The sequence below is a fragment of the Clarias gariepinus genome, chromosome 2, assembly GCF_024256425.1.
Source record: "Clarias gariepinus isolate MV-2021 ecotype Netherlands chromosome 2, CGAR_prim_01v2, whole genome shotgun sequence".
Classification (NCBI taxonomy): domain Eukaryota; kingdom Metazoa; phylum Chordata; class Actinopteri; order Siluriformes; family Clariidae; genus Clarias; species Clarias gariepinus.
The window spans coordinates 19,795,542-19,823,388 of NC_071101.1; the positions used below are offsets into that span (position 1 = coordinate 19,795,542).

Sequence of the window (27,847 nt, forward strand, 5' to 3'; positions counted from 1 at the left end):
GACAAATGGATTGCATAAAATAGACATTAAACAATGATTAAATTAGGGAAAAAATACTCTCATAAAATATGTTTCTACATAATAACTTAAAGCAAATATTACCATTTGTACAACACATGAGAATAAAAGCATTAAGCACAATCAATGTCATTTTAACAGGATTCGGATATCTAGACCAGAACTCTGCTAATGATTACTGGAGGAAATAGCTCAAAGTATAACAGTGTAACGTTTGTACAATTTAGTTGATTCTTGCTGTTTAAAATCACCTTCCACACCTCACCTTTATAATTACTAGTTTGTTTTTTTTGGTATGATTCCACATTTGCTTTACATTAAAAAGTTGATTAAACACAATCAGTAATTATTCACCCCTTATTATTAAAACTAGAATGGAAATGTTATGTGCAGTACAGGACTTACTTGTGAATGCTGAGATTTGAGTCGGTGCTCCTTGAGTTTGTCCATCTGCAGCAACTGCAGTAACACTGAATGTGTATTTCACTCCAGCAGTCAGACCAGTGACAGTGTAAGACAGGTTTGAAGTGTTACTGCTGATATTCACACTGCCACCAGTCCAGTTTACTATAAAAAAGGAGCTGTTCCCGGGTGGCTTATTCCAGGTTAGAGACACAAATGATGTGTTTTTGCTTGAGACAGTGAGATTGGAGACAACATCTGGATCTGTGAATCGCACACACACCCACACACACAAACACACCCCACACAGAGAGACTGTCAATGTAAAATGTATATACTGTACTTACTGTACACACACATATATACATATACAGTATATATATATATATATATATATATATACACAGTGGTGTGAAAAACTATTTGCCCCCTTCCTGATTTCTTATTCTTTTGCATGTTTGTCACACAAAATGTTTCTGATCATCAAACACATTTAACTATTAGTCAAAGATAACACAAGTAAACACAAAATGCAGTTTTTAAATGATGGTTTTTATTATTTAGGGAGAAAAAAAAATCCAAACCTACATGGCCCTGTGTGAAAAAGTAATTGCCCCCTGAACCTAATAACCTGGTTGGGCCACCCTTAGCAGCAATAAATGCAATCAAGCGTTTGCGATAACTTGCAACGAGTCTTTTACAGCGCTCTGGAGGAATTTTGGCCCACTCATCTTTGCAGAATTGTTGTAATTCAGCTTTATTTGAGGGTTTTCTAGCATGAACCGCCTTTTTAAGGTCATGCCACAACATCTCAATAGGATTCAGGTCAGGACTTTGACTAGGCCACTCCAAAGTCTTCATTTTGTTTTTCTTCAGCCATTCAGAGGTGGATTTGCTGGTGTGTTATGGGTCATTGTCCTGCTGCAGCACCCAAGATCGCTTCAGCTTGAGTTGACGAACAGATGGCCGGACATTCTCCTTCAGGATTTTTCGGTAGACAGTAGAATTCATGGTTCCATCTATCACAGCAAGCCTTCCAGGTCCTGAAGCAGCAAAACAACCCCAGACCATCACACTACCACCACCATATTTTACTGTTGGTATGATGTTCTTTTTCTGAAATGCTGTGTTACTTTTACGCCAGATGTAACGGGACACGCACCTTCCAAAAAGTTCAACTTTTGTCCCGTCGGTCCACAAGGTATTTTCCCAAAAGTCTTGGCAATCATTGAGATGTTTTTTAGCAAAATTTAGACAAGCCTTAATGTTCTTTTTGCTTAAGTGGTTTGCGCCTTGGAAATCTGCCATGCAGGCCGTTTTTGCCCAGTCTCTTTCTTATGGTGGAGTCATGAACACTGACGTTAATTGAGGCAAGTGAGGCCTGCAGTTCTTTAGATGTTGTCCTGGGGTCTTTTGTGGCCTCTCGGATGAGTTGTCTCTGCGCTCTTGGGGTAATTTTGGTCAGCGTGAAAAACTATTTGCGACAAAACATGCAAAAAATTTGTGACAAACATGCAAAAAAATAAGAAATCAGGAAGGGGGCAAATAGTTTTTCACACCACTGTGTGTGTATGTATATATATATATATATATATATATACTACCATTTTAGAACACTTTCTAACTCCATGATCGTTCCTGATTTTTATTTCTTTCTACATTGTAAAGGAATGCTGAAGGCGTCCAAAAAATGCATTAATCTCCGTTGGACAGTTGATATTGAGATGTTTCTGCTGCTTATGCTCTGTAAAAACTTCATAACGCCTCTAATCTGAGGTGCTGTTAATTGGTCATTTTTCAGGCTGATAACTATAAATGAACTTCTCGTCTGCGGCAGAGGTAGGTTTTGGTCTCGCCCTCCTGGGATGGCCTTCATGAGAGCCAGTTTCATTTTGGTGCTTGACGGATTTTGCAAATGCACTTGACAATACTGTTCTTGCAAGAACTATTACAGAAAGGCTGACCTTTGTGTCTAAAATAACAACTAACTGTTGTTTTTCTGGTTGTTACGTAATTACCTAATCCCATATGTGTTATTTTATAGTTTTGAAATCCCCAGTATTGTTGTAGAATGTAGAAAATAAATCACTAAACAAAAACAAAGAAATTTGCAAGTGTTCTAAAACTTTTGATATATATATCAAACTGTCAACTCTGACATAGACAAAATGGATCAAATATATTCTCATCACGCATTGATTCCTGTAATGCCCTTTTCATTGGTCTACCTGCCCGCTCCATCTCCAGATTACAATATATTCAAAACTCTGCGGCACTGCTCATATTACCCCAATCTTGTATGATCATTCTTAAAATGGCTTAGCTCCCTCTTATCTTTTCAATTTGCTTGTCCCCTACCTCCCGACTCTCTCACTACGTTCTTCCGATTCTGCCTTTTTTTCTGGCTCTTGGTACCGTCTCTCTTCAATGGGGGGCAGATTATTTAGTGTTACTGCACCCAAACTTTGGAATTCTCTACCACGCTCTCTCTGTTCTGTTAATAACATCTCAATATTTAAATCTTTACTCAAAACGTACTTGTTTTCTGAATGTTACACCTCTGATTTTTGTCTCTTTGATCTTGTTTTGTATTTCCAGTTTGCTATTTTTTTTGTCTGTTTGTTGATTTAATGTTTCTCTACTTCAGTACTTCAATGTCTATTCGTATTATCTCCTAAAAAGTGTCCTTGAGCTCTGGAAAGGTGCTATGTAAATAATAATTTAAAAAATTATTATTATTATTATTATTATTATTATACAGTTAACAAATGTGATACAATTTAAAACCCGGTCTTCCTAAGAGATAATATGTCACTTCATCCATGAAATTAACTTTAAGGCTAATAGGATATAAAAAGCATAGCATTAAACAATTAGGAAATTCGTCTCGGGTTACTTTGCTGTAACCCTGTTCCCTGAAAAAGCGGGAACGAAATGCTACGTGAAAACGCTATGGGAACATTTCTCTGTTCAATCGGTTGTGAAGCATGTGTGTGTCAAATTTTGGCTTATATAACCTCGGTCAGGTGACATCATCTGATGAGTTATACCTGCAGGTTATAAATAGGAGTAAACCGGAAACATTCTCAGGTCAATTTTGAAAGGACGTCCAGTCACGCCAGCAACCCAAGCCACACACTTGCCTAGATAAGCCGATCCCTCTGTTTGAATGAGCCCTGATTCCTAGAGGCGAAGTGAGCCCACGCGCCTCATAGGAGAGGGCAATAGCATCTCTCATGCAGCCTGCGGCCCCAAAACATGTAAAAGCTGCTCTGACTTACGCCACTGGCTAATGCGGTGGATGTAAATCTGAAGAGCACGTACTGGACACAGTTAGTGAAGTCTCTCCTGCTCCGAAGCTGTAAAGGCGGAGGACAGAAGGCTTCAAAAACAATAGGGTGCATGTTGGGAATGGAACTTTCGGAAGATAGGTAGTGAGGATGCAAAATGGCCCTGACTTGCCCAGGGGCAAAGTCTAGGCAGGATGGGGAGACTGACAAATCTCCGATCCTCTTAAAGAGGTAACGGCCATTTAGAAAAACCATCTTCTCCGAGTGGTGCAGTGGTAAAGCGCTCGCCCTATCATCTGGGGAGCGCTGGGTCAAACCCCGGGTGATGCTGTTTTTCTCTCACAGCCGGAGGCACAGAGAGAGCTGATTGGCCGAGCTCTCTCAGGGGGAAGGGATGAAAGGTACTTGCGTTCCCACATTAATCACGGCTCTACAGCCAATCAGGGGCGTCTGTGAGCTCGCGCATGCGGAAGGAGCGGCTAGCGCTTTCCTCCGAGTGTGTTACTCCACCCCTAATGGTGCAAGCAGTTCGAAAAGATGTGGTCGGCTGACGTCACGCGGTTTGGAGAAAATGCGTGATAGTCTTCGGCCCTCCCGGGTGAGTGGTAGTAGTAGCTTAATGTGGGAGCCCCCTAGTGACGGGGAGGAATTGGCTATGACTAAATTAGGGGAGAAAATTGGGAAAAAAAAAAACATCTTTAGGGTCAGAAACCTGAGACAAATTTTCCTGCAGAAACTCCAGCACTGAAACAATTCGACAGTGGACTGGGTCTACCTGCTTCGTCATGCACCAACTTTTAAATACATTCCATTTGAGGGCATAAGCTATTCTAGGGGAGGCAGCCCTAGCACTTAGAATAGTCTTAATTACGCTGGCTGGAAGAGCAGCTTGACTTAGTTGGTCCCGTTTACGAGGCAAAGAGGTCCACCTCTGCTACATGAAATTTTCCCAGAATGTAAATCGCCCTGAGGGACAGGAACCTGGTGCGCTAGCTATTTAGCTGCGCAAGCACAGTCTGCCCTGGCGATTAATATATGAGACTGCCATAGTGTTGACCACCCGCACTAGGACATGGTAGTCTCAATTGCTGGAGGAAGTGCTTTAGGGCCAGAAATAGAGCCATCATTTTGAGGCAATTGATGTGCTGTGCAAGAAGATGGCCTCTCCAGCTCCCTTGGGCTGGACGGTCATCTAAGACCGCACCCCAGCCCATGAGGGAAGCATCTGTCATTAGCATCTGCGACGACAAGACGAACTTAGAGTGGGACCAAGAGTCAGAAACCGGAGTCTGAACCACATAGGAAGTGTACGAAGCACCTGGCGCGTAGCCCTTATTGGGGATTGGCCCTAGAGTGAAATCCCCTGGTTCTTAGCCACAACTGAAATGCTCTCATGTGCAGAAGGCCCAAAGGTGTCACCGTGGATACAGCTGCCATGAGAGCTAAGATCTCTGAAAGTGATAGTCACTTTCTGGTCTAGCTTGATTTCCTTGAGGGTGTTAAGAATGGATTCGACACGAGCGAGGGACAGCTGTGCGCGCTTACGCTCGAATCCCATGTGACACCCAAATATGTTGTCCTCTGAACAGGAAAGAGCATGCTTTTATGGCGTTGGATCTCAATCCAAAAAAACAAAGATTAGCTAGGACGACATGCTAATGTCGAAACGCTAGCTACTGAGACTGGGCCAGCCAGTCATGTAATTCAAATATGGATGATCTGGAGTCGTTCATGTATTTTGTGTATGTGCGGGTGAGAGAGCTAGACCAAATGAAAGGACCCGATACTGGTAAGCTTCGCCCCCAAAAGCGAACCTCAGGAACCTCCTGTGTTGTGGAAATATTTCTATTGATTTATTTTTAGATAGCGGTAAAGCCCGTAAAATCTAAAAATTGGACACAGCCCCCCGTTCCTCTTGGGAACCAAGAAATACCGACTGTAGTAGCCTGACTCTCTGTCTGGTAGGGGAACATGTTACATGGCCCCATTTCCCAGCAACTTCTGTCAGCAGATGCACACTTTCCGGTTTCATGGAAGTGGAGACCACGCCATTGAAACGCAGAGGGTGATGTGAGAACTGAATCCTGTAGTTTCTCTCTACAGTGCTTAGTACCCAAGGAGATATACTTGGCAGTAGCTTCCACGCTGCCAGTTTCTCAGAAAGGGGCAAAGTCTCGGCGGCTTGGTTAAATGTGGGGGATGTTAGATGTTCGGCATCCTGAAACGTGGCAGGAAAAAAACGAAGAACTAACATTTTATTGGAGACTGGTGTTGCCCCAAACACCAGTGGTGGTGGAGCAAGAACACAGATCTCCTGGGGGTGCCAGGGAGAACACTTCATTCTTTGAAAGGAATTCTGCGTGCCTCTCACCATTGGGGGGCCACCCCCCATGGTCCTGGGCATATGAACCTCAGGGCTTCTTTGTGAAAAAGACAATATGCCAGTCTGACCTCTTTTGAGGCGGATTGCGTGACGCACCCCAATCTTACGAGGGGGTGCTCGGCTCAAAAACACTCTCCTTGTGTGTTTCACGCCTCGCAACAGTCAGACCTGGTGGAGACTGGGTGGCCGACAGTCCCGACTCTTGAGCACGGCGGGGAAGGAATTTCCAGAAGGCTTGTTATATAACTTCACCTCATAAACCTAGTGGCGACCGAGTTAATGACATCGCCAAGTAGGAAGGCGAGATGGGGGCATTAAGGAGGAATGCACGATCCTTCTCCTTGATGCCCCTGAGATTCAACAACAAGTGCCTCTCCGCGGAAACCATCGCAGCCATAAAACAGCTGATAGCATGAGCCGTCTGCTTTGTTGCACGAAGAGACAAGTCTGTGGCCCGGAGTAATTCCAATACGCCCTACCTTGAAGAGCCCCGCCAGTACTTAAGTCTCTCAGCAGGTCAGCCTGGTAGGCGTGCAAAACCGCCATGGTGTGCAATGGAGCACCAACCTGACCTGCTGCCTGAAAAGCTTTTCCCTCCAGGGAAGATTAAAAGTCTACACAGCTTGAAAGGAAGTAATAACACAGACACGCACACAACTAGATGAAGACAAGAATCTGAGGAATGTTTCCGGTTCACTCCTATTTATACTCTGCAGGTGCATCTTATCAGATGACGTCAAATAAAAGCCAAAAATCTGGCGTGTTTGATACACACATGCTTCACAACCGGCAACATGACAAGATGTTTCCCATAGCGTTTTTTACGCAGCATTGAGTGTAGCCTTTGAAAGGGAGCATTTGCTACACTACATGACTTACTTGTATAATTGTCTGCATTGGAAAATGAGCCAAAGTTGAAAAACAGAAGCTGAAAGAAAAATAAAATAGTCAAACAAGACATCTCAAGATACTGGCAAAAACAACTGATCCAGAACACCAATGGATATTAACATTACATTATTAAGGAATATCTTCATATTTCTAATTAGGCACACATTCAAAAAAAAAAACAGAGATTAGGCAGTTATTCTTTCACTAGTAGTACTATTATTTAATTGTATTTAAATTATTTAATCATTTAATTAATACTGTCACAAAACAGCTTTACAGAAATTTGCATGAAGATAAATATTAAGTTCTCTAATGGGCAAGCCAAAGGCAACAAGTGGCAATAAAAATATAATAAATAACATACTAATAAAAATATAATAATATGCTAAATATAATAAAAATAAATAATAACTTTATCATTCTTAATGGTAATCCATATTCTAGTTCAGTCTAATTTTTGTTTTTACTCATTTCAGTAACACTCATTAAACAGTCAGGTAAACATGTTTAGCAAACTTGACTACTCCAATGAAATTCACAAGACAAGCCCAATGCATTCTTAGAATTAATGAAATTTTGAAGTAGAAGTGGTTGTGTACTTAAAGTATTTAAGGCATGCATATAAAATCTCACTCAAGTCACTTCTTTATTTAGAGTGCCTTAAAACACACGCAATAGTACAACAAATTTTAATCTACAAGGTGTCTAACTGGTACTGGTACCTAGTAAACCAGTATAAGGATCTATTCAATGATGGAAACTTAAGCATTTTTGTAAGTCACTCTGGATAAGAGCATCTGCCAAATGTAAATGTATAAATGTAAATGTATAAATGTAATTGTATAAATGTAAATGTAAACTTTTGTGAGGGTTGCCCACTAAAGGGCACTATGTTTGTGTTGTACTTTTTGTTGGTAGACTCAGTTTCCCAGAAGGCACCTCGGTCAGGTGATGCAGGTCCTCACCTGAACGAGGTAGCTCATTAATCTCGTTATAAATAGCTGGTTGTTCTGGAACACTGGGTTGAGCATTAATGTAAGTTCTGTTAAGTGCGCCTTTGTGGTCTTTGATTATGTTCTGTTTTAAATACAGTTGGTCTTTTGGTTTCTGGAGCTTTAAGTTAAGTTTATAATTGTCTTAATTTAGTATGTCTCTTTGTCTCTATCTCCTAACAGGATTAGCCTCTAGGAGAATTAGCCTTTTGTGTTTACCCTCATGTGTGAGTAACCTCCTTTGCATGTGTAGTTCTTAGTCTGTTTAAATACTAACCAGTGCACTACTAACCTTCTTAGATCGGAGTCTGTCTAGTCTCCTTGTCTGTTTAGATCATAGTCTGTTTAGCCACTAACCTTAAGGGTTCTTAATCTGTTTCATACCTAGTCTGCTGTGTACCTAGTCTGTTTGCCCCTTAGACAATTAGTCTGTTCAACTACTAGCTAGCTTAGCAGCTAATGTGCATAACAGCTAGTAGGCCTAGCCAAGCCTGTCTTGTATATTTAGCCCCTTGCATGTATAGTCCCTTGTGTTTAGTCCTTTAGTTTGTCTAGTCTCCTCTGGATTGTATACCTTATAGTATTGTTATAGTCAGTATTGTATCAGATTGTGTAATCCCTAGTCTGTAAGTTTTTGTTTATAGTATGCTCCAAGGTAAAGATTTTTATAATTACATTTATTAACCTAAACAGTGTATTCTGGGATATTAGTACTGATGAAGTAAAAATGTAACTTGTATCATTGTATGTTTAATATTAACATATAACAGCTTCCTTGTTATGGACTGTAGGAACACACCATGGCTTTATTTATTAAAAAGAATTTGGATATAAATATTTTATAATACTGACGTTCAAACTGACATTTTGCTAAACTAGAAAATATTTAACCAATTCACCCAAATTACATCAACTTGTTTTTAGCAGAACAACAGAGTGAACAGATCAGGTCTTTTCTTGAAACACAGGAAAGCATCCTTCTACTCTTGTATTTCATTCTTATCAGAAGCATTCTCATCTGCTGTGGTACTCTGGTTTCTTTGGTTTTCTTTATGAAGATATTATCTACTGTTGAAGAATTTAATGTATGCACAAAGTTTATAAAATAAATGTACCTATGGCAAAGTATGAATGTAAGTATTTATATAGGCCTTTATGGCAAGCCCTATATAAATACTCGAATACATTCATACTTTGAGATTCTTCATCAAACCAAAATAAGCATTTAGCTGAATGAGCGATAATGCAAAATTTGACAATGTTAAAATGATCCAGTTGTTGATTCATTTAAACACCAGTATTGCTTCAGAGCACTGCAGTGTCACTTTACTGTATCTACACCAATTCACTAGTAGTTCTTTATTTAAAATTATATTGTTTAAAAAGTTTAAACATCTCTTTTGCTCAGTTATTTGGTAGGTGAGTGATTTAGTTACACTTTAGTTACAGTTACATGCTGTATTTAGCAAGACAGTGAGATTATACTCTGTAGACGTTTCCACTTTGCATCATTGAAATTTGTGGTTTTGTACCTTCCACTGTAATTTTGTTAATTTGTGGTTTTGTACCTTCCGTTGTAATTACTTTTTGATCTTATTAACATGATTTCACACCCACACAGCTGACACCACATTTGCCAAAATAAAATAAACTCAACACCTAAGCATAGAATAATGTGACATACATGATAAAATAAAATAAAAAAATACTAAATTATGGTGGAGATGTTTTGTTGTCCTAAAACTAATTAATTTAATCTTGCTTTTTGTTGGTTGAAGCAAACTACAGCTATGGTGTTATAATTGTATAGCTAGTCGTTTTCCCTTAATTATTTGTATTAAATATGATTTTTATTATAAGAGAATATAAAAAGAAAGACCATCTGCCCTTTGTAAATTGGTGTATAGAGAGGCTAAGGCTTAGTGCTGCCACTTTTCTCAAAAAAATGGAAATGCTGGCTTTCACTTCATGTGGTTCAAATTTGTAAAATAATTAACTTACAGTAACTGCATACCTAATTTTATTTCCTCCACTAAGTAAAGGGAAGTTGTTATGGTTAATGTGATGAATAGGTTTACTGGTCCTCCGCTTCTACTTCTCATTTAATATCTTTCACATATCATTCAGCAGCTTCATTGTTGAAGCATTATTGATCAACACCAGTCTTAACCCATCTAAACTAACACTTGGAAGTTGAAATTCTTTCTGCATCATTTTCATGGACAATAGTTTGGTGTAATGAAGCCAAACTAGTTCCAACTTGTTTAAACGTTTTATTATTATTGTGTTCCTTTTAATCATTTAACTATTTATTGTCTTTTTTGAGTCCTGGTATTAATATCTCTAACCATGAACAGAATTTTTGTATCTAAACCAATTTGATTTTAGTCCAGATTGTGTAACCCAATCAAAGATGTTTATGACTTAATGTAAAATGTTGTGCAATTTCCTAATTTAAAAAGTTACTGAGGTTAATACCATGGCCAGGTTTCCTGTGTCCTGCTCTCTGTTCCGGCATATTTTCATTCCTTTGTTCTTTAAAAAGATTTAGGTATGTAATTGGGCGGTGATGTGTGGCTGAGCTGTGGGTTCTTCCTTAGTTCCTGTGTTAACTATGTAACTCTGAAGTTTGTTCAGTTATGTTTGTCCACAGTCAACACTTATGTGCTAATTTGACAAACATTTTCCCAATAATACGGTTTTATGCAGTATGCCTTAAGCTGTTATAGGTTTGTGTTGGTGTAAGCATATTTTAATTAAATATATTTGTGTATGCAGCAATGTAACAATATGAAAATATTAATAACTATAATATTAATCTTAGTGAAATAATATAGAGGTTAGGTGAGAAAAGCAGACAGGGAGTATGACCGGTCATAAAACATAGCAGTAAGGGAATGGGTAAAGTAACCCAGACATGAATTGTACTTATTTTTAATTAGCTATAGACAAGATAAGGCGCCAGGTGTCGGACTTGGCAGAGACTCGAGCACACCTAATGAAAGCTTAAAACAAGTGTTGGACACACGTACACATGTCTAAGTAAGATAAATAAAATAAACTAGTATGTGCATCTACATGATAACAAAAAAAAAAGAGATGCTTATACATGGTCTGTCTCAAGATAAGCACACGTTCTTATGAAAAGTGCACAACTGAAACTAACAATACATGTCTGTATTAGTTTAATGGGCTTTACTGGATGCTGAGTACACATACAAATAGCAACACACGTAGATCTGCATGAAGGGCAATGAATAAATAACCAGAGACACAGAACCAGTCTTATAAAAGAAAAACATATTTTAAGAATAATGGAAAATTATTAAAGAAAAGGAATTATAATGGGAAAAAAGCTATGAGTGCAGGGAGGAGTCAGATAGCGAGGTGTATGACATAATGGTACAAGATAAGAGAAATGTAATTATAATGGGTAGATTTACTGGAATAAATTGGATTATAATGGGATCTTATTAACATGATTTCACACCCACACAGCTGACACCACATTTGCCAAAATAAAATAAACTCAACACCTAAGCATAGAATAATGTGACATTTATAAAAATAAAAAATAAAAATACTAAATTATGGTGGAGATGTTATGATTTGTTGTCCTGAAACTAATTAATTTAATCTTGCTTTTTGTTGATTGAAGCAAACTACAGCTATGGTGTTATAATTGTATAGCTAGTCGTTTTCCCTTAATTATTTGTATAAAATATGATTTTTATTATAAGAGAATATAAAAAGAAAGACCATCTGCCCTTTGTAAATTGGTGTATAGAGAGGCTAAGGCTTAGTGCTGCCACTTTTCTCAAAACAATGGAAATTCTGGCTTTCACTTCATGAGTTAGATGTGTGTGTGGTTCAAATTTGTAAAATAATTAACTTACAGTAACTGCATACCTAATTTTATTTCCTCCACTAAGTAAAGGGAAGTTGTTATGGTTAATGTGATGAATAGGTTTACTGGTACTCCCCTTCTACTTCTCATTTAATATCTTTCACATATCATTCAGCAGCTTCATTGTTGAAGCATTATTGATCAACACCAGTCTTTACCCATCTAAACTAACACTTGGAAGTTGAAATTCTCTTTCTGCATCATTTTCATGGACAATAGTTTGGTGTAATGAAGCCAAACTAGTTCCAACTTGTTTAAACGTTTTATTATTATTGTGTTCCTTTTAATCATTTAACTATTTAATGTCTTTTTTGAGTCCTGGTATTAATATCTCTAACCATGAACAGAATTTTTGTATGTAAACCTATTTGATTTTAGTCCAGATTGTGTAACCCAATCAAAGATGTTTATGACTTAATGTAAAATGTTGTGCAATTTCCTAATTTAAAAAGTTACTGAGGTTAATACCATGGCCAGGTTTCCTGTGTCCTGCTCTCTGTTCCGGCATATTTTCATTCCTTTGTTTTTTAAAAAGATTTAGGTATGTAATTGGGCGGTGATGTGTGGCTGAGCTGTGGGTTCTTCCTTAGTTCCTGTGTTAACTATGTAACTCTGAAGTTTGTTCAGTTATGTTTGTCCACAGTCAACACTTATGTGCTTACGGGCCGGGGGTAGCTTAGTGGTTAAGGCATTGGACTACGGTTCTGAAGATCCCAGGTTTAAACCCCACAACCACCAAGTTGCCACTGTTGGGCCCTTGAGCAAGGCCCTTAACCCTCAATTGCTCAGATGTGTAATGAGATAAAATGTAAGTCGCTCTGGATAAGAGCGTCTGCCAAATCCCAAATGTAAATGTGTTAATTTGACAAACATTTTCCCAATAATACGGTTTTATGCAGTATGCCTTAAGCTGTTGTAGGTTTGTGTTGGTGTAAGCATATTTTAATTAAACATATTCGTGTATGCAGCAATGTAACAATATGAAAATATTAATAAATATAATATTAATCTTAGTGAAATAATATAGAGGTTAGATGAGAAAAGCAGACAGGGAGTATAACAGGTCATAAAACATAGCAGTAAGGAAATGGGTAAAGTAACCCAGACATGAATTGTACTTATTTTTATTTAGCTATAGACAAGATAAGGCGCCAGGTGTCGGACTTGGCAGAGACTCGAGCACACCTAATGAAAGCTTAAAACAAGTGTTGGACACACGTACACATGTCTAAGTAAGATAAATAAAATAAACTAGTATGTGCATCTACATGATACCAAACAAAGAGATGCTTATACATGGTCTGTCTCTTGAGAACTGTAGAATAAACCAGGAACAACCAACAGATAAAAAAAAACCAAGGGCAAAGCAGAAAGGATAGAAAAAACCTGGAACAACCAACAAAAACCAAGGGCAGAAGATAAGCACACGTTCTAATGAAAAGTGCACAACTGAAACTAACAATACATGTCTGTATTAGTTTAATGGGCTTTACTGGATGCTGAGTACACATACAAATAGCAACACACGTAGATCTGCATAAAGGGCAATGAATAAATAACCAGAGACAGAGAACTAGTCTTATAAAAAAAAAAAAACATATTTTAAAGATAATGGAAAATTATTAAAGAAAAGGAATTTTAATGGGAAAAAAGCTATGAGTGCAGGGAGGAGTCAGATAGCGAGGTGTATGACGTAATGGTACAAGATAAGAGAAATGTAATTATAATGGGTAGATTTACTGGAATAAATTGGATTATAATGGGTTAATATTACCAAGGCTGGAGAAAAAAAATTGTACAGGAGATAAGAAAAGGTGTGCATCCCCCCTTGAAAATATATAAGTTATATATAAGGAGCCTGCGTGTGGCTGTCGTTTGCCACTGACTGTGTTTGTTTGATATTTACTTAAGGCAACATTAACAGGTGGAAGACAAAAAATCTCCCACATTGGTCCACATAGAAACTGATTCTATTTATTTATTAACTAATTAATTAATTTATTATAATCAGATACAATGATCTTTTCAATGTTAGCATATGATTGTTAACACTGTGTGTTCCATGCACCATTATTATTAAAAATAAACGTGTGGGAGAAGTTGGAAACTGCCTAGGTTTATATTTAACTGCTTTGAGGAAATTTCATCATTTAACATCATTTAATGTCCACATAAAACAATTCACTCCACTGTTTTAGAAGTGGAATCAAGAGGCCAGTATTTTCCTAATGACATCACAAATGCTAGACTTGTGCTTGGATATGTGTGGAGGTTGAAATAATCAATGCATAATACACTGCAAGAGGTTATGTTCTGGCCTATTTTGTTTTTAAGTAACTGAATGAAAACCATAGTGTCGTCCTATAAAGACATCACATTTTCTCCCAACTATATTGCCTGCTTATCCTTGTAACATCCTCATATCAGAGCCATTGCGTATTGATCTTTTGAAAAAATTCTCTGGGTTTGAAGACAATGCTTGAGTTCAATAGTTATCAGGTATAAATAAACTAAAACAATGAGTAGAAATTATAAGGTACACAACATTAAAGTTTGGGTTGGAAAAGGGTAAATATAAAAAATACCTAATGAACTAGGTCTGTGTTAGAGAAAGTTATATTCTAAACCAAAATTCAAAACATTTTATGCTACTTAAAATATTTTATCTGCTATTTTAATTTCTAACTGCATTATTGAAATTAGTACATTTAGCAAGGCAGTTAAATGCAGATTTTGGAAACAGTAGCTTCAAGTTTTATTATTGTCATAAATATTCAACCAGATGTTACAACTATACTGTATAACATCCAGTCAACAAACTGTTAGAGTAAGAAGAAGAAGAAGAAGAATATAAAGTTGTTAAAGGCAGTATTACTGTAGCTGTATCACTGAATAACATTTGCCTAAAAATATATTGTCAAATTTTTACTAATGAGAAAAAAATCCTACCTGAAACAGAAACATATTCAGAAGAATTGTTTTGAGTCGTTTTCGGAAATGACCAGTTTCTTAAGATGCTTGTTCAGTCTTACTGACTGCTGAAGCCTCACACATGCAATGTAAAGGTCGCAGTGTGAAGGCAGTAGCCTGAGTGTAAAGGAAGTAAGGTCTCTCCGCCTCAGGTCCGGATTGGCCATTGGGGAAACATCTGCTTTTGTTACTTTTTAATATTCTTTCAGTTGCTAAGGTAATAGTTATAGTAAGACAACATTAACTAAACTGAACGTCAACTTTAATAGGGACACAATTACAGTTATTCACTTGCAGTTATATAATCAGGCAATGAAGTGGGAGCAATACCAAACATAAAATCATGCAGATACAGGTCAAAAGCTTTGTTAATATAAATATTAAATGTAAAAATCTTTTTTTTAAAGTGTTATCATGGTGACTTTAACTGCAGCATCACTTCTGAGCACAAACTCAACAATGAAAAAGACTAGGTGTTTAATCCTAACATTCAGCTGTCCAGTTTGGGTAAGTCTATGGCCATGACAGCCTCAGATTCCTGCTCTTGGCTGATGGAATTGAACTCAGTGTGTCTTTTGCTGTTGTAACTTATCTGCCTCAAGGTTGGAAGTTTTGTTAATAGTGCTATGTTTTTTGGCACAAATCCAATTGATTTTTCATAGTTATCACAGAAACTAAGGAAGAACCCACAGCTCAGCCACACATCACCGCCCAATTACATACCTAAATCTTTTTAAAGAACAAAGGAATGAAAATATGCCGGAACAGAGAGCAGGACACAGGAAACCTGGCCATGGTATTAACCTCAGTAACTTTTTAAATTAGGAAATTGCACAACATTTTACATTAAGTCATAAACATCTTTGATTGGGTTACACAATCTGGACTAAAATCAAATTGGTTTAGATACAAAAATTCTGTTCATGGTTAGAGATATTAATACCAGGACTCAAAAAAGACATTAAATAGGTAAATGATTAAAAGGAACACAATAATAATAAAACGTTTAAACAAGTTGGAACTATTTTGGCTTCATTACACCAAACTATTGTCTATGAAAATGATGCAGAAAGAGAATTTCAACTTCCAAGTGTTAGTTTAGATGGGTTAAGACTAGTGTTGATCAATAATGCTTCAACAATGAAGCTACAATGAAGATTTTGCCCACAGTTATAAAGAGTGATGATTTAAATTAACATATGCTTCCCTTTGCAGCTTAAAAGGCTCTGGCCAATTTTTCCTCTAAACTCTCTGACCAGCAAAGCATTTTCACTCAGTGCATAATTCAATTTAATTAAATTGTATTTTATTGCATACAGTAGTTGATCAATTGGAATGGTTATTACCGTCGCGCTCACCGCCGCGTGAAAACGTCAGCGGCTAAAATAAATTAGTTGCATTTCAAAGTCATTCGTAAAATGGCCGCCAGGTGGCGCAAAGTGACATTTTCGCTCGTTGCCGTAAATACAACAGGGACCGTTATACAGCGTATCTCTGTATCTGTTTATTGTTATTTAAGTTCTGGATTATTTCAGGTACTTTAAACACATTGTTGGGTTGCTCATGTTGGCTCATATGAGATGTAGTTTACAAATGAACACCTGGTTGGGTTATTTTGACCCAACAACTGGTTTATTCATTATTCTTTCCTTTCTCCAAATATCAGCCTGCAGAATGTTTGAAATATTACTGTTATTGTGTCACAGGTGTAGTTTTAAGAGTTGTTTAGGCAGGAATGCGTGTGTATACAGCTCAAAACCTCCATCAGTTGTTAAAGATAGCGGCTATTTAGAAAACATGCCCAGTGATTTCTGAGCTTCAGGAAATCTCCCGGCGCTCTGCGCATAACACCGGGCCAACTCATGTCGGAAAGAATTTATAAACGGTTTCTAAACGTGGGCTATTGTTTTTTTTTTTACTTATAGTATTTGTTAATTTAATTTAAATGAGGTTTGGGCTCAGGACTTCAGAATCGTGATTCTCCTCTTTAATTTACTCCATAGTTTTAATCAGCGCTCAGCCGCATGCATTAAGTTTTCCAGAGCGCACCGGCAGAAGTAGACTAATGATTATGAACGCGTCGGGAAAACAGCAAGCAGACTTAAAAAAAAACGTTTGCGTTCATTTTCTGACGCGCTCAAGTTCACCAAAAACAATACAGAGCAGCACAGCTTACAACACTTACAAAATCACAACGTTTTTTCGTTATTGTGAGTGCGCTTAAATAAAAGTTAAGTCTTATAAAGGCATGTAGTCTTATATAGTTTTATTATATAGTTTTTGCACATTAATCTGACAGCAGTTTTTTCAGCCTGTCACGGCGTGCGCCCAAATCAATATCGCTCCTCGCTCACTAGTTAGGCGGCCTCCCCTTCAGACATGCGAAGCAGCGGGACCGCAGAATTACACATGACTGGTGAGCTATCGTTACTATGGTTGCCCGGGCTTGCACCCCGCGCTATAAAATACTCGGGGTTTGTTGGGCTACAGTGGATTTTACTACGCGCTGTGTATGCAGCGCGCGTGCAACAACGCGGAAGTGCGGCATGCAAGCAGGGCAAATGGAACGCGCCCCGGTGACTTCAAAGGAGCGAGAGGTGGGAGGGGGCCATCCGCGGAGAGCAGAGTCAGCGCGAGCAGACGGATGGCCATTGCACTCACACCGCGTAGTAAAATCCACTGTAACCCAACAAACCCCAATCATCACCAGCCGTGCCTTATTCCGTCATGTCATGTGGACATTATAAGCTTTGTATTGAAAACTTCTAACTAAAAAGTGGCAGCTGGCACGCCTAAAAATAGACGCAGGTTATTTTTTTAATAGTCTAAATAAAAACCCTCCGATTTAATTTCCTATAGTCTAACCAGCGCTCAACCGCACGCATAGTTTTCCCGAGCGCGAGGAATTTTTTTGTGCTAAATAATGTTTATGCAGTATAAGAATTCCTATTAATCCTGGGTTGTTCTTTTAGTGTCACTATAGTGCTTTACAATGCCAGACAACATTCAAATACAAATGATTCACCCTCCCCAGGTGTGAATCGGCTGTTCTCACCTATACATTCAGAGGAACTGTAATGGACCTCTCCACACTTTAAAAACCTCTTGAATCTGAGGCTCTTCTGGAGACTTTCAGTGATTTCAATTTGTGTAATTTTAATCTCCTGGATTCTAGATTCTAAAGTTGACATTGTTACCTTTTTTAATCATTGGAATGGAAGAACTTGTTATTTTCCTTATGATAGCATAAATTGCATTGTTTTTAATCAGTCTATACACAATAATATTATTTGGTATTTATTTATTTATTTATTTTTTAAACGGGTATGGGGGCTATCTTGGTTCATTAATCTCCGTGCCTGGTTTAGTATTCAGTGCGCATCTGTTATATTACAACTATCATAACACTCAAATACCTTTTATTGGGGGTTAAGTGACTGATGTGCCTAACATTTTTCAGCTGAGCCTTTGTTTCACTGAATAATCAACCACCGCGACACCCCCCTCTCTCTCTCACACACACACACAGAGCCGACCAAATCATTAGCACATCCCTCCCCCAAACAGCACAGACATTTACTTACACCTGAACTGAGTTGTTTGAGTAACATGGGTCGAACCCGTTACAAATCATAACAGTCTACTGCATTTCATTCTTATAATAACGCAAAAACACAAGCGGGGCTGAAAGACCGACATCAGCTGACGCAGTAGAACGTCCTAACACTGTTTTAATTTTATGGTAATTTATTTCAGTTAATAAATCTACTATAAATTTAAAGAACACAAGAAATAAGATGACACAAATCCATACACGCTTTTTTTCTAATTACAAGTGATAGAATCAAAAGGCTCACTGTGTTAACATTTATTGTGCTTAAATTTGATCCTAATAAGATTTGATTTAATTTAAATTCTAGAACAGTGGCAGCTGGAACACCTAAAACAGATGCAGGATTATTTTTTATAATCTAAATAAAATGCTGTTTTAAACGTGGGCTATTGTTATTTACATGCAATATTTGTTAATTTAATTTAAATGGGGTTTGGTCTCCGGAATGTTGAGCATCAGGATCCTCTTCTTTACTTTCCTACGTAGAATCAGCGCTTAATCGCACGCATTAAGTTTTGTAAATTCGTTTAATGTTTAATAGTAAATAATGACCCCCGTTGCGCTGTACCACCGCTCGGAAAACCTTATGAAATACAAGTTTAGGACAATTATGATGATCTGCCACGGCGTGCGCGTGTGATGGGTGTACGCCCAAATCTACTATAACTACTCCCTCACTCCGTAGGCTCCCTGAATAGGCAGCAAAGGGACGGGAGCCGCCTATTTGTGCCGGCTGGCGATAATTAACGTTAATATGATCTCGGGCTTGCTCCGCATTATAAAAGCAAGGCGCGGAGGTTTGTCTGAGGTCTGGGAAGTACGTGATGTAATGGAGAATATGAAAGAAGCATGTCAGTGGGGAGATGTGACGCGCCCCGGGGACTTTAAACAAGGACATTAGAATTCCGCCCTTTGATCTCCGCGCTGAGGACAGCGCGAGAAAGAGCTGCGCGAGCTCCCGCGGCATCTACACTCCCGCACCGTGCCCGCCCTCGCAGCCCCGCTGCCGAAGAGGAAAAGTGTGGTTAGGTTTTTGCGTCATCGAGAACTCGCGCCGGCCATCGACAGCGGGAGAAGAGGGAGCGTGCAGGAGCGCGGGAGCGTGCAGGAGCGCTGCCTCCGCGTGCTCAGTTCTGCCACTCGCACCAACACTTATCGTCAGCTGTGTGCCCGCATGCCAGTGTGGCACAGCCCCCGGAACTGCACATGCACAACCTTTATCCCATTCTTTCCTTTCTCCCTCCTTTAACACTTTCCTTCCCCATTTTGCCTAAATAAATTACCCTTTTCCCGTAAGACCTCTCCTCGTGTCCGTGCTTTATGGTGCCGCCCGTGCAACATGGGTCGAATCCGTTACAGATCATAACAGTCTACTGCATTTCATTCTTATAATAACACACAAACACAAGCGGGGCTGAATGACCAACATCAGCTGACGCAGTAGAACGTCCTGACAATGTTATAATTTTTATGGTCATTTATTTTAGTTAATAAATCTACTATAAATTTAAAGAACACAAGATATAAGACGACACAAAACCCTACACGCGTCTTTTCTAATTACACGTGATAAAATTTAAAGGCTCACTGTGTTAACATTTATTTTGTTTAAATTTGATCCTAATGAGATTTAATTTAATTTAAATTCTACATTTGTATCGTCATTTTAGTTCTGTGATTATAAATTTGTTTAACTACAATGTTTTACTTGATTTTATCCGCTACTACGTGCAGTTCTAAAACTCCGTGTCTCATTAATCCAGCAGAGAATAAACTAAGGCATGAGGCGTCAGCCTGTAGTTATATAGCGCCACTCAACGGTAAAAGCCAGCAAACGCACAAAGCCAAACGGTACCGCCGAGCGCGGCGACGGTAGGACCTACAGTCCGATTGATTAACCACTGTAGCACTTTAAACGATGGCTATTGTCCCAAAGTAGCTTTATAGAATTGTAAAAGTAGTGAAAATAAATTATAACTGAAGAAGAGTTTAGACTATAATTATCAGTTGGTTTTTGATGAGCAAGTCAAGGGCAACAGTGGCAATAAAGCACTCCCTGAGATGACAATAAGTAGAAACCTTCAGAGGAACCAGACTCAACAGGGAACCCATCTTAGTATAGTATAACTATAAATGCGTCCCTGGTATATCTGTAAGCTGTGAAGATGAAAGTTCGATATGAAGAGAAATATGTTTAAAATGAATATAAAATCCACTTTCCTTGTTGGGGACTTGTTGGTAAAAAAAAAATTACATATAGAATTTTCAGTCTTAAACTGTTAAGTGATTGCAGTCACAAGCCATCACAGAAAAACTGTCTGTGGCCTGTGTCAACCAAGTCCAAGACCATCTCCATGGTCAACAAGTGGAACCATTCTCAGGATTACTGACATGTGTAGTAGCTTAACAGAGAGAGAGAGAGAGCAGTTAGGCATGTTAACACTCACATAATGTATAAGTATACTGAGTCTGATGGTGTTAACACAAATGTTCAAAAACTTTCTCTTAGAGCACGCAAGTTCTGGATATTTGTCTTATAAGACAAATTGCAAATGTATTATTTTTACAGTTCTCTTACATATTGTAGCGTTTTACAGCTGGAAAGGACGTTGGACAGACGAGTGAGCTTAATTGCTGCCCAATGCAATGGCTGGAAGTACTTTAATTTACACACAGCATGTAAAGCATGAGCAGCACATTCACACGAGAACCTACACCCAATTCAGCCTAGGCATAAACCAGAGCACATTCAACACGTCACACACACCTCCACACACAAACAGGGCCGAAGCCACTACACCAAACACCCTTCCCCAACAGGGTGAACACATAGAAACCCCCGCAAGGCATGCTGATCGTCAGCCGCCGCCCCACCCACACCACAATATGTATGCCAATATTATTCATAAAACTCGTACGAGTTCAACGCGACAATAGACAGACATTTACGGAACATTACTGGAGAATATTATAAACTAATAACAACCAAGGCATAACCCGCAACTTTAACTTTATTCACGTTATTTAAGTGGCAACACTTCTCCAGCAGATGGCGGTAGATGGCAAGTTTACTCAAAAGCAGGTGGACTCTGACATGCCGGGCTTTGTACGACCTGCAACTCAGTATCTGCTTTTGCTGTTCTAATTTTGAGACATTTAAAAAAATAAAATCACAACCTCAAGTATTCCATTGATTTACATAAGTTTGATTTCAGCTCTGTTCCTGGTGAACCTCATTGTTATTTTATGCATTTTTAATACATGTTTAGTGTATCCATAGGAAATGTTACCATGGTATACCTATTATGCTACTGTATATAGTACCATGGTATTTTGACACTACCATAGTACCTATTTGCTGATATAGTACATGTACCACACTATAATGTAGTACATGGTTCTGCCATGGTACATACTTTAGTACAGCCGTACATGTCCCTGCAGTATGGTTATATATATGTACTTACATATCTATATGGTGCAGTATATAGACACATACCATATTAGGTACATGATAGGACCTTTTATTAGCCACTTTAGTACCCAATAAGTACCATAGTATTCACTAAAGTATGGAGGTACACACCAATGGCAGGACTTGGACAGCATAAGCAAAAGGAAAAGCCAAAAGGCAATAATGCTGTAGCACAGGACAACACAATGTTAAAACACAGGTCAGTGTAAGACAAAGACCAGTAAAATCGAGGAGTGAAAGAGACCAGATGGAAAAGATAGTAGAAATAATCAGCATTGAGATGGGTATTATATTGGTCAGGAGGGTGCTGGAAAGCAGTAAGTGTTAAATAGACTGAGTTGTGATGGAGATAGAACAAATGTTCAGGAACTTTCTGTTAGAGCATGCAGGAACTATGCAGATTGTATGTACAGTATATAGATACCATATTAAATACATGCTGGGAACTTTTAATTTCTTACAGAAAATACCTATTTGCAAGGCAATCAGACAAAGAAAGAAAAAAAGGTTAAAGAGCTTGGACCAGATCGACTTGATCTTCTAATTAAGCGTCAGTCAAGTGATCGCGGCCGAGCTTACACTCAATGCTTTTCCACCACTTCTTATGGCTATTTACAGGCAATTATTAAAAGTTTTTTTTTATTTTGTTTTTTTTTAAGTTTTTTTTTTGCCCCCCCCCAACAAAAAAAAAAGAAATTGCACCAGACACCACTTTGTGTGACAATACAGTACAAACGATGACAATAACATCAATCATGACTTATAAACTAACCAGTATTTTTTGCTAAAGAAGATTTAACTTGTTCAAATGTGTTTACGTATATCTATACTTTTATAAGTGTTAATTTTATTCTCTAACTAACAGCTTGAAAGTTTACCATTTATTACCCTTTGTTCTATCTCAGCACAATAAAATCGCCCATATTAATCTTTGTTTAATTAACTGTATTAACAGCCAACACAACATCAGGAGTTTTATGAAGAATGCTTTTCCTGAATCAGCTGCTTACTGTAGATCACAACAGGTACAACTTCCAACTAAGGTTAGGTTCAAGTAGCCTGTCTTTGAGAGTCTTTTATTTAGTTCTAATAGTTTTATTTAGTTCTTTTTATTTAGTTCTTTTGACTCTTTTCTCTTTACTTAAATGCAAGCAAAAAAAAACAAAAACAGAATAACCAAGGGGAAACTGAAAGAAACAAACACAAACAGGGCTCTAACGAAGCCTCCTCAGGCTGGGTCTGCAGGCGGGCATACAACAACACACAGGAGATTAATCCAAAGAATACAACAGAAGTCACGAGAGTTTCACGCTGCACGCGGCTGGCGTCTTGGCAGTGACCTTGACCTAAATGCCTGTTTACACAGACCTTACCCCGTCCCTGCAGACTCTGTACAGTCCTGAGGAGGAGACACGGAGACACAGTGTGTTTTTAGACGACATACAGAAACAAACATGGAAATAACAGTGAACGGGCAAAACACTACGGGTTCGGCTGACCTAAATAGAGACACACAGGGGAGAGACACAGGTGAACATAATTTGTGATAGGGAGACATAACAATGTAGACACATTAGGGGGGGGTGACAAAGCGGCGGCTCAGTAGTCTGGAGAACCAGATCTTATTCCCCCGGACCGTGGTGGTACAGGTGTGACAGTTACATGCAGCCTCATTATATACAGTTTGCAAGGGGATGGACGCACCTTGTCCCCTCCTCTCTACTTCTTTTTTTTTTTCATTCCTTACCAAGTTATTAACCCATTATAATCCAACTTTTTCCAATAAATTCACCCATTATAATTACATTCTTTTTACCCTGTTCTGTTATGTCATTTACCTCGTCATCTGACTCCACCTCGTGCTTATGTTTTTTCCATTATAATTAATTTTTCTTGCAAATTACTTTCCATTATCTTTGCACTTTTCTCATCCAATTAAAAAAATATTGGGATGGCGCTTGATTTTTCTATACATTCCTGGTTTTTCCTGGTTTATTCTACAGTTCTCAAGCGACAGGCCATGGGTAAGCATCTCCTTCTCACTATTTTAATTTTGTGTCTTGTTTCTCCTGACTTGTTGTATTTATTAATTTTATTTTAATCTTATAGCTGATTATAATTGCTCAAGTGTTCATTACATCTCACTGAACGATTCGGACAGCATGGGCAGTCCGGATTAAAACCCAACTGAACCTGCCATAGACCGGGCCTTTTTGAGTTTTACCCAGACTGAGTCTGAGCCGCCTGTATCATTGATGCAATTTCTACAGGAGAGAGGGATTACATATTTCAAGACGGATGATCCCAAACCTGGTCCTTTTAAAAGACTGCGTCTGGAGGTTCTAAGGCCTGTTTATCATGTAAGTGTTGCCACTCAGACCGATTTTAAAGTGTCCGTTAGTACACAAACTAACGAAAGCGCCTCTGTTGGTACCTAAACGAATTTTCCCCCAGTGCCTGTACCATTCCTAAACCACGGCATTTTTGCTTTTGTCCCCCTTCTTCCTGTTGGTGGTGTTTTGGCTCAAAGAAGGTTTGACATGTGATTTCTTATGCATGTTATTTCATTATTGATGCTTACCCAAGCTGCCTATAATTTTTGTACTTTTATGTTGGGCCTTATACTTTATATTTTTATATTACATTTTTCATGTATTTTCTTGTTTTGTCATTATGTAGATAAACATACTATTTTTGTGTCTACTCTTATTAAACTTATTATTCGTAAAACTGATTTCGTGTCTTTTGGATATTTGTTTATGCCCATTTTAGACATGTGTGCGCAACTGCAGGTGCAAATGTTGCATGTGTATCCAACATCTGTTACATCATATCTGAGATTACATCATATCTGCTGATATTACATCATGTCTGAGATTACGGCATATTTAAGCTTACACCATGTCTAGTGTTACTATTACATCATGTACTCAGGGTACACACTGTACATTGAGCGTCATACATCCCCTATGACGTTGGGTACACACTGTACTAGGGCTGAAATGATTCCTCGAGTAAATCTAGTAATTCGATTACAAAAAATGATCGAGGCAAAACCCTCTGCCTCAAAGCTACGTTTAATGTATTTTAAAAGCTTGCGTTATGTTTTTGCGCAATTATTTGACAAAGTACGCTTCCGGATGCAAGCCGCCAGTAAACACCAACGAAGTCACCCACAAAGCAGAAGGAGACACAAACTGTTAGCTGTGTATTGATTTGATGGTGCGTTCCGTTGCGAGCTACAAAATGGAAGAGAGCGATAAAAATATCAGTGAAACAAGAGAGAAGAAACCAGCAAGAGAAAACAACAAAAACGTCAGCAAATGCTTATATGTTATGCCTGAAACTATTTTGAAACTTTTAGTTCTGAAAGTTTAGTTGTACACCTTAGTGTTTTTGTATAATTATTTATTTCAATGTGTACCTTCTTTTTTTGAACCTTGAAGTCATTTGAAATACCTTTTTTTAGTTTTTGCATCTGAGAAAAGGCTTTAAAATAAGAATATATGGCATTGTAATGCACTTAATTCATCTTAGTCAACATTAATACCACTTGTTCTGTCGATTTTTGCTGCCTTGTCGAAAAAAGCTACCGTAGCACAAATCGATAGCAGAGTCTATCGATTTACGTAATTCGTACGGTAAACTTTTTCACCGGGGTAATGGTGCAGAAGTTAGTTAGGAGTTCATTCGCACTATGTTACTATGTTTTTTGTAAATTAATAAATGCTGACCGAAATTATTGAAAAACTACACTATGGACGTTCAATGTTATTAGAAGTGCTTCAAGTAAAATTGATTCGAGTAATAAAGCTTTTCCACAATAGTTTTCTGCTCTACGTTTTTATTTTCCTCAATGTTAAGGCTCATTAGTGGCGGTTCTACACTGAGTTGCTCCCCGGGCAAGACCCCCCACCTCCTAAAATGTCTTTATGTGTAATATCTACACATATGTAAATTACACTTTTATTGTGTGTTTTTTAGCATGGTAAGCATAGTAAGCATCATAAGCAAGAAGGCTAACCTAAGAGTTAACGTTCTACCACTAATTAACATAATGACATGAATATCTTAATCATACAGAGAGAACATTTTTGCATATCTTCATCTTTTGTCCGTTTCTCCTCATCTTCCTTTTTTATTCCCCCTAAATTGGGCACCTGACAGCTTTGGCCTTTTTCTCTCCATCGCTGTGTTTATTTTGTAATCGACGATTCGACAATCAACAGATTTCCCCCAACGCCAGAAGTCAAGACTAAACCAATTCACCCCCACATCATCTGGCGCCACAGGTATCATAGATAATAGAAAACCGCTTAGCGGCACAGATTATTATGTATATATCCAAGTTCGTGGCGGCTGGCCCGTTCGCCCATGCCTAAAACCGCCACTGGACAGGGGTATAGCTGTTTCTTGTATTGTGAAAAATGAAAATGTTTATTTTTGATAAAATGCTGTATGCATTTAAAAAATACAGTAGATTTTTTTTCTAAAAAGAAAACCAATTAATAGTTTCTCTTGTTTATTTTACATTGTTGTTTAATTAAACAAAAGTACATTTTATCCGATTAATCGATTACATTTTTGGTAGAATACTCGTTTACTAAACTATTTGATAGCTACAGCCCTACACTGTACTGTACACTGAGCATCATTACTCATCTCTATTACATCATGTCTGCTATGATTTACGACCTGTCTTTGTTTTCTGCTTTTGTAATTGGCTCACCTCTGTTTCCTTACTATTATTTTACTAAGACCATATTCTGTCGATTACTATTATTATTTTGTCACATTGCTGCATGCAATAAAGTATATTTAATTAAAATATGCTTACAAGCCTGATTTAAAATACACACAAAATTTGTTAACAGGCAATTTGGTATTACAGAGAATAATACATCATTCATGAAAGCACATTTTTATAGCATTAGAAATTTAGTAAATATAGCCAGTTTAATAAGGTTTCATTTAAAGAGAGTAAAGTTTTACGTTAGCATACTAAGTAACTTCACAAGTCAAAACAAATTTTCAGGGGATGGTTCAGTTTCATTTAAAAGCTACAGTATCTATTACCTAGCTTTTATACAAATTGCCTGGTAAGATGTGCTTAGAGATTGTTTAGTAGTTTACATTTGAATTTTGTAGGAAAAGTAAGACAAGCACTGACATACAGTAGTGCTTTTATGCTTCCAGTACTTATACAAGCCTAGCAAAACTGCAATTAAACTTTCATTTACACAGTATATTCTAAATTTTGTCAGTTATAATTCTTGTAATGTTGCCTTTACTACAGTACTACAGTGTTTAAATTGTCTTATATAAAAAGTTAGATCTTATAGTGGACCACTACACTTGAATGTGGACCATGTCACATTAATTAAAATTTGTAGTATGGACAGTTCTATCCAGCATCATTGTTTCATCAGCTGAAAAACTAAAAGCTAAACACAGAAAACTTGTGTTCAGATTGTCTTAGGATCCACCGTGACTGGGATATAGCTCTCATAACCCTGAATAAAAGTAAGACGGTATGATCTGGTATTGTGTACCACTAAACAATTCAGTGGCATTCTGCAATATTACAAAAAGGGGAGAGCAGCTGCCTGTCAAATCTGGAATTCTGTCATCTTAAACAAGACTTTTGCCTCTAAACTATCTGTGTTGTGTTTTGAACTTTGATTACTGCTAGGTCATGTAAGCTTCCAACATGTAGCCAGCGCTGTGGTGTTTTAGAAGGCAGACATTTCTTGCAAAATCTGTAAAATGTAAAAGTAAAATGTGTTGCAGAATAAGTTGCAATGGTTTATGATATGTTTTATTCCAACATAAACAGCAGCTCAGACAAGCTGTGTGTAAGATGACAATCAGGGATTCTCTGTTAACAGTACGTGCCTGTGCATGCA

The 27,847-nt window shown here is 38.0% G+C and overlaps 1 long non-coding RNA gene across 1 annotated transcript; it reads right to left on the reverse strand.

Moving 5' to 3' along the window:
* Positions 1–429: 429 nt before the first annotated feature.
* LOC128518024 (uncharacterized) lies at positions 430–14,946 on the reverse strand. Its single transcript, XR_008357553.1, has 3 exons — positions 14,833–14,946; positions 6,973–7,021; positions 430–684 (listed from the first exon to the last, which is right to left on the reverse strand). It is a non-coding gene; the product is annotated as an uncharacterized LOC128518024 (long non-coding RNA).
* Positions 14,947–27,847: the final 12,901 nt, after the last annotated feature.